This window comes from Papio anubis, chromosome 7 (assembly GCF_008728515.1).
Source record: "Papio anubis isolate 15944 chromosome 7, Panubis1.0, whole genome shotgun sequence".
Classification (NCBI taxonomy): domain Eukaryota; kingdom Metazoa; phylum Chordata; class Mammalia; order Primates; family Cercopithecidae; genus Papio; species Papio anubis.
Window position 1 is genome coordinate 141,514,761 of NC_044982.1, and position 8,276 is coordinate 141,523,036.

General features: G+C 43.5%; 1 pseudogene; it reads left to right on the plus strand.

Moving 5' to 3' along the window:
- Positions 1–7,032: 7,032 nt before the first annotated feature.
- On the plus strand, positions 7,033–7,913 carry LOC101006645 (annotated as a pseudogene).
- Positions 7,914–8,276: the final 363 nt, after the last annotated feature.

Here is an 8,276-nt window from a genome sequence, read left to right on the forward strand (position 1 = left end):
TCTCTGGTGGGTCTTTTGGCCTTATATATTTTTTAATTTTAAAATAAATATAATATCTTATTACAAAAATAGAGATGGGGATTCACCGTGTTGCCCAGCCTGGTCTCGAACTCCTGATGAGCTCAAGCAGTCCACCAGTCGCAGATTCTCAAAGTGCTGGGATTACAGGTGTAAGCCGCTGTGCCTGGCCCGGCCTTATATAATATAGCCCTTCGAACAGGTCCACTTCCTTCAGCCTCTTTATTCTTATCTGTACTATCTGCCTGAGTGAAGAAGAAAAGGAGGGTTGGGGAAAAGCATTAAACTACCAAGCAGAGCTTCAGGAAAGCTAATACAGAGTCCTTCAACCAAAGTCAGAGAAGCCCCGTGTCTTCCAGGAATGGGCCTGTCTTTGTATCCCTGCCAGCCTTAACTATTTGCTCGGAGTGGCCTGTGTAGGAAGCATGCCTGGGTGCAAATGCAGGTAGGTCTCAGAGTACAGCACCGGAGCCCTTAGACCATTTTGCTCCCTGTGGCTGGAGGTGTGTGAGGCACATTCTCCTGGCCACCATAGGAGCCCAGGATGGGTGTGACACAGCCTGATTTAAACACCAGTCTGCATCTTTAATAACAGGTCTGACTTGTAAAGTAGCACAAGCTGCTGCTCAGGATGGCACTGCTTTCAGGAGTGTCTTTTGAGTCAGTAGAATAAGAGCGCTCCCAGGCAGACTGCATAGAGACAAAGCGATCTGTGTGTGCCTCACCTCCTCTCTCCCTGCTATTATACTTGTAATCCAAACAGGAAAGAAGTACTTGCCCTGACTCAGAGGCAGTCTGTTCCCTGTTCCTCCATTCTGAGAGGGTGAATTTACAGATCTTAGGATTCCTCACTTGAGGCCTAGGCTGTGAGGTGGTTAAAGGCCAAAAACAACCCACCTGCAATGAGTGCATTGTGCCTGGAAGCTGCAACTGCAGCAAGAGCCATTGATGTCGCAGTACGTAATGCCAGTAAGAGTCTTAGGGATCACCTCCTGTCTGTACGTTTATCTCTAAGGGAAACGAACTTTCTCCAGTGATAAAAAATTTGGCTTCTAGTACTAGCTATGCTCTTTCTTCAAAGCGATAACGGTGCAAAATAGATGGAGCTGAGTGGTAGGTTACAGACCCAGAAATGCAGGCCCCGGAAGGCAGCATCAAAGGTAGATTTCTGCAGATGGTGGTGGGGATGAAATGTTTCAAAATAGCCCTGCCTTAACGGGAATGTCCTAACCATCCCGGAGTTGTTAATTTCTCCTAGCAGCTTTGCCTTCCTTCTATCAGCAGCATTGTTATCTCAAGGAGATGCTTCTGAGCCAAATCTCACCCAGTTCCAGTCTCATTGTTGCTCATTTCTATCCTTAGAGGTGTGGAGTTTTAGTGGCTGTCTAGAATTAAAGCAACCTTGCAGGAAAATAACAGTTCTGTGTATCCTCACCACTAGGCTCTCTCGTAACAGAGAAACTCATGCCTCCTTCACTTTTGTTCTTCCAATATTATCAGACTGGATAAAGAAAAACAGCAGATAGATTGGTGTGGCCCCATAATTCCCCATTATGGATATAGTTTTATCAAGATATTTAAAGTAAAACTCCTAAGGTCAATTTCTATCTCTACTCCTAGGGTCTCCAACTTAAGAAAACTCACCTTTTTCCAGAAATCAAATCCCAGCCCCACCACTTATACCCGTGTGATCCTGGACAGTTATCAGATGCAACGTGTCTCAGCTTTCTCATCTGTAAAATGGTAATAACAGTAGTTACCTCCTAAGGTTGCTGTTATGAGATAACATGTATAAAGCAACTGGAATACAATAGCTGCTCAACAGAGCTGGGGCTCTGAATTTTAGGTTTAAGAAGGAGCTGATGTAGATCTGGTATCAGAAATCCAGCCAAATATGAGAATAAGAAAAGAAATTGGACAAAATAAGGGAAACACCCAGCAACGAAATAAGGGAAACACTCAGGTGTGTGGCCGAGAGCAAGATTACATCTCTGTGCTGGTCATTGATATCTTCGTCCTTGAATTCCTGGATTAGCAGACATGGAAATATATAAACTGCTAAGTAGGATCCTTATTATTAAAGTAAATAATGTACATTAAAACATTTTGAAAAATATAACTTACTAGAATAACCTAAAAGACAGTGATATGCTTATAGTTGCAATAAATAGAGATGTGTTAGGGACAGGAGGACAGTATGGTAAAAATGTTTGTGAAAATGTGGAAAACAAGAACCTTAGCCTAGGAATCAAATCCCATGGGAACCCAAGAAAAGTCTAGCGCTCAAGTCTCCAAGAGCCCATACAGGCAAATTGGCTCAGGATCCAAGGCATTTTGAGGGAGCTGATTACTTTGTCCCCTTTCAGAAGCAGAAGTTCATCGATCCCCTACTCATCTCCACTTAATCCTCATCCAGTCTCTGTCAGTATCTGTGTGCCCTCTCACTTGTTTAATTACTAAAGGGCTGACTCTCTCTAACTATTCTAGTGCATATTCCCAAGACAGTAATTGACTAAGCCATTGAGATTCCCTGCAGTCTCCACCTAGGCAGAGTTTCTCCGGCCAGACCAGTTCATCACTGACTAGCCCATGGGTTGGCTACTCCTGGGCCACGTATCCACCCCATATCCAATCAGCTAAGGCCTGACATCATAGGCTCAGATGAATAAAAGCATGGAAATACATGGGATCCCAAAGATCCCAGCAAGATCTTTGGACCAGAATGTTTTTCTTAAATGACAATTCTGAGCATGACTGTTAATAGATGACAGATGAATTGATCATTAATTGATCAAAACCTCAAGCCTAACATCAAACTAGGAGACTCAAAAAGTTAGAAAATATCTTAAATCCTATAAAATGTTTCAGATAGATTGCTTTCAAGCATCTCACTGTTTAAACAAAGCTCAGACAATACAGAAAATCCTAACTTGCCTAAAAAGCTATAGTTAAAAAGGCTTAGGCCAGCCAGGAGCAGTGGCTCACACCTGTAATCCCAGCACTTTGGGAGGCTGAGGCCGGTGGATCACTTGAGGCCAGGAATTCGAGACCAGCCTGGCCAACATGGCAAAACCCCATCTCTACTAAAAATACAAAAAATTAGCTGGGGGTGGTGGTGGGCACCTGTAGTCCCAGCTGCTTTGGAGCCTGAGGCACAAGAGTCACTTGAACCTGGGAGACAGAGGTTGCAGTGAGCCAAGATCGCGCCACTGCATTCTAGTGTGGGCAACAGAGCAAGACTGTCTCAAAAAAGAAAAAAGGCCTAGGCCGGCTGAACTTCATCAGATCAATTGAGACAATACTAGAATTTGTAGAACTAGGGGAACAATACCACAAGATGGCAGCATTACCCCTTTTGTGCCTTGTCATGTTAAAAAGTCTGAGAGCCGGATTATCTGTTGAGCCTACTCTCAATTTGCCCACCTCTTTCCTGAAGCTATTTTTAAGAGACCTGAGCAGCCCCTAGTTGATGGAGAAGATATAAATCTAAACAGATATGGCATCTATTTTTGTGTCCTCCAGTTCACTCATTATCTCTGAGCTCATTTTATTTCTAAAATCTCAGGACCTGTTATCATTATTTTTTAGTCTAACTAAATACATAATTAGGCACGGAAGCAGTGGCTTATATTATCCAAGGATTACAAGCTCCTTAGCAATGTCTGAAGTGCAGAAATTCAATTTTTTAATTGTAATATTCTTTATTTGGCATTTATATAATCCAGTTTTTCATTATAGCTTTTTAAAATCTATGTATATCTCTTTCCTACAAGATTCAATGCAAGCCCAAAATACATATTGAAAACCAACTATGAATGTTAATTTTATGTGGGAACTTGGATAGGCCATGGTGCCCAGTATCTGGCCAACTACCAGTCTAGATGTTGCTGTGAAAGTATTTTTAAATGAGATTAAATTTAATTCAGTAGACTTAGAGTGAAGGAGATTGTCCTCCATAATAGTAGGGGCCTCATCCAAGCAGTTGAAGGCTTTAAGAGAAAAAGACTGAGATCCCCAGGGAAGAGGAAATTCTGCCTCCAGACCGCCTTTGGACTCAAACTACAACATCGACTCCCCCCTGGGTTTTCAGCTGTTGGCTTGCCCTACAAATTTCAGACTTGCCAGCCCTCACAATAAACTATAGATAGACCAGGCACCGCACCATGGAATACAAAGATAATTAAGAAATATCTTGGGCTGCGTGCCTGTAATCCCAGCTACTCAGGAGGCTGAGGCAGGAGAATCGCTTGAACCCAGGAGGCAGAGGTTGCGGTGAGCCAAGATCGAGCCACTGCACTCCAGCCTGGCAACAGAGCAAGACTCCATCTCCAAAAAAAGAAAAAGAAAAAGAAATACCTTTGATCATATGTTAGGAAAACTCCCTACTGGAACCAATAATGGCCTCCATAAGCGGAGGGCAAGCTCAGACCAAAGAAAGAAGCAGACCACTCCAGGTTGGTAGGTAGCCAAAAATTTATTCAGGGGAAACTTACATAGTAGGCAGTCTTGGGCAGCAGCAAGACAAGGTACATCTCAGGACTTGCGATATACACCTTACCTTTTATACCATGAAAATGAAAGTGCACAGAAAGTCTCTGATGACATGTTAAGCCATCTGGTTGCTTTCTTAATCTATTTACTCTAGTTACCGTCTATCTATTTACCTCCTACTTACAGGGATTGTTTGGGTTCCCTACAATCAACTTTCCTAAGCATGCTGGGCAGAGGGTAGGACTGCAGGGGAATGGGGTTGGGGTAGGTTCCAGGCAGCAGCAGTTCACTGCTTCCTATGACTCACTGCAGTCATACCCAGAACACATCTGAAAAACACATGAACACATAACTAATACTGTTTAAGTGTTAAGGCAATGTATTATGAAAGTACTGTGGGAACACAGAAAAATGAATTCTTTGGGTGGCAGTGAGAAAAACCATAAAGAGGTGCCATTTGACTTGCAAAGAATAAACAGGTGTCCAACAGGCAGACATTATAGGCAGTGAAAACTCCGATGAGCAAAAATAGATGTGCAACAGGTGGCAAAATAAATAGTCCCCCATGTAGATATGTGACTTCAAGGTACTAAGATATAATATCCAACATTTGAGCTCTTACTATTTTGTTAATAAGGGCTTTTATATAGATATCATGAAACTTTACATCCTTATCAAGCTACAAGCTCTTAGTATCCTAACTTCACGGTTTTAGAAACTTAGGGACACAGAATTTAAGCAATTTGTCTAATGCCCCAAATCAAGCAGGAACATGAATCAAAGCAGTCTGACTTTATTTATTTATTTATGTAGAGACAGAGTCATGTTCTATCACCAGGCTGGAGTGCAGTGGTGGGATCATGGCTCACTGCCTCAACCTCCTGGGTTCAAGTGATCCACCCACCTCAGCCTCCCAAGTAGCTGGGATCACAGGCGTGCACCACCACACCTGTCTAATTTTCTCTTCTTCTTCTTCTTTTTTTTTTTTTTTTTTTTTTTTTTTTTGGTAGAGATGGGGTTTCACTATGTTGCCCAGGCTGGTCTCAAACTCCTGAGCTCAAGTGATCCTCCTGCTTCAGCTTCCAAAAGTGCTGGGATTATAGGTGTGAGTCATCATGCTCGGTTTCAATCTGACTTGAGTTCATAATCCTAATCACTATATTACTAAGGCAACTACATGCTTTAAAATGTTTAACTTTATAATCAAAGGGAAGGCTAAGAACCTTCAGGTTTATAGACATATTTTTGTTTCTTAGTATTCCCTTGTCTTTTTTTTTTTTTTTGAGATGGAGTCTCACCGTCACCCAGGCTGGAGTGCAATGGGACGATCTTGGCTCACTGCAACCTCCGCCTCCCAGGTTCAAGCGATTCTCCTGCCTCAGCCTCCCGAGTAGCTGGGATTACAGGCACGCACCACCACGCCTGGCTAATGTTTTGTAGCTTTAGTAGAGATGGGGTTTCACCATGTTGGCCAGGCTGGTCTCGAACTCCTGACCTTGTGATCCACCCGCTTCGGCCTCCCAAAGTGCTGTGTTTACAGGCATGAGCCACCACGCCAAGCCTGTAGTCCCTTGTACTGTTTAACTGTCTCCTCTAATGGACTAATAAAAGTCAGACCAAAAATAAGAGTGAAAATCATTCTCAGAGTGATTTTCAGCCCATCCTTATCAGGATTTGAACATTGCAGGCTTCCTAGAGCTCATTAGGAATATATTTATGGTCTAAACCAGGATGAACAGCTACAAACTTTTCCTCCATTTACAATAAAGTAACAGTAGGGGGCGACTTTTTGTTACTTTTAACCAAAAATAGGTGGCTTCTGTTTATTGTTCTTTACATGCCTGCAAGCCTCCCTTATTCAGGGTACATACATGAAGCATAAATTACCTTGACCTTCCACGTAGGTCTAGGCCTGTTGTTTTCTCTTTCTCAATCACCACCCCCATCCCATCCCAAATTTTACCCACCTTCTCTTTGATTGCCCTTTTTTTACATTGTGTTTCTTTGGAATTTTTGCTTTAAGTGCTTTTCAAATTGCAGTCATTAGAACTATCTCTCTTGATTACTCACTTCATTCTCTTACAGGTTTTGAAAATAAACCTAGTCTCACTCAAATGCTAACCTGAAGACTAAATGACCTCATACATATGAACTGAGCTAAAACAGTAGGAATAAACTTGTAATCCCAGCACTTTGGGAGGCCGAGGCAGGCAGATCACGAGATCAGGAGATCAAGACCACCCTGGCTAACATGGTGAAACCCGTCTCTACTAAAAATACAAAAAATTAGCCGGGCGTGGTGGCGGGCACCTGTAGTTCCAGCTACTAGGGAGGCTGAGGCAGGAGAATGGTGTGAACCCGGGAGGTGGAGCTTGTAGTGAGCTGAGATCACGCCACTGCACTTCAGCCTGGGCGACAGAGCAAGACTCCGTGTCGGGAAAAAAAAAAAAAAATAGTAGGAATCAACCAGCAACAGAACAAATCTTAAATATCTGATTAACCTGAACGAACCTATATGGGAACTATCTTCATCAAAATAAATATTTAGAAACGAAGTAACTTTTTAAATATGTGCACAATGAGGCTTGGAGGTTTACTGATCAAGAATCACCGCTTTGTAGGAAATTTTATAGACTCATCATATGAATCTGATGAAATCTGGAGACCCAATCCTGGGAAATACACATACACAAAATTATGTGATACAATTATAAGGGTTTGTGTCCCCTCCAAAAGCCATTCACAGAAGTTCCTCCCTCAGGGATCCAAAAACTCCAAGGTTAAAAAAATTAAAAATCTGGATGAAGGGGACCTAGCACACCACAATCACGTCTATTATGTCCTATAATGGAGGGCCTGTCATGGCCATGAAGGGGAAGAACTGTGTGGCTATCGCCAGACAGATGCTTCAGGATCCAGGCCCAGATGGTGACCACGGACTTCCAGAAGATGTTGTTCATGGTTGACTGGCCATACACCGGGCTAGCTGGGCTTGCCACAGACGTCCAGACAGTTGCCCAGTGCCTCAAGTTCCAGTTGAACCTGTATGAGTTGAAAGACTGGCAGACCAAACCTTATACTCTCATGAGCATAATGGCCAACCTCTTGTATGAGAAACAGTTTGGCCCCTACTATACTGAGCCAGTCATTTCTGGGTTGGACCCAAAGAGCTTTAAGCCCTTCATTTGCTCTCTCAATCTCATCGGCTGCCCTATGGCAACTGATGACTTTGTGGTCAGTGGCACCTGCGCCAAACAAATGTACAGAATGTGCAAGTCCCTCTGGGAGCCCAGCATGGATCCAGAATACCTGTTTGGAAGCATCTCGGCCGGGCGCAGTGGCTCACCCCTGTAATCCCAGCACTTCGGGAGGCTGAGGCGGGCAGATCACGAGATCAGGAGATCGAGGCCATGGTGAAACCCCATCTCTACTAACAATACAAAAAATTAGCCGGGCGCAGTGGCGGGCGCCTGTAGTCCCAGCTACTTGGGAGGCTGAGGCAGGAGAATGGTGTGAACCCGGGAGGCAGAGCTTACAGTGAGGGATCGCGCCACTGCACTCCAGCCTGGGCGACAGGGCAAAACTCCCTCTCAAAAAAAAGAAAAAAAAAGCATCTCTCAAGCCATGCTGAATGCGGTTGACCGGGTTGCAGTGTCAGGCGTGGAGTTGTTGTCCACATCATTGAAAAGGACAAAATCACCACTAGGATTGAAGGCCTGAATGGACTAACCCTGTTCCCAGAGCCCACTTTTTTTTTTTTTTTTAAT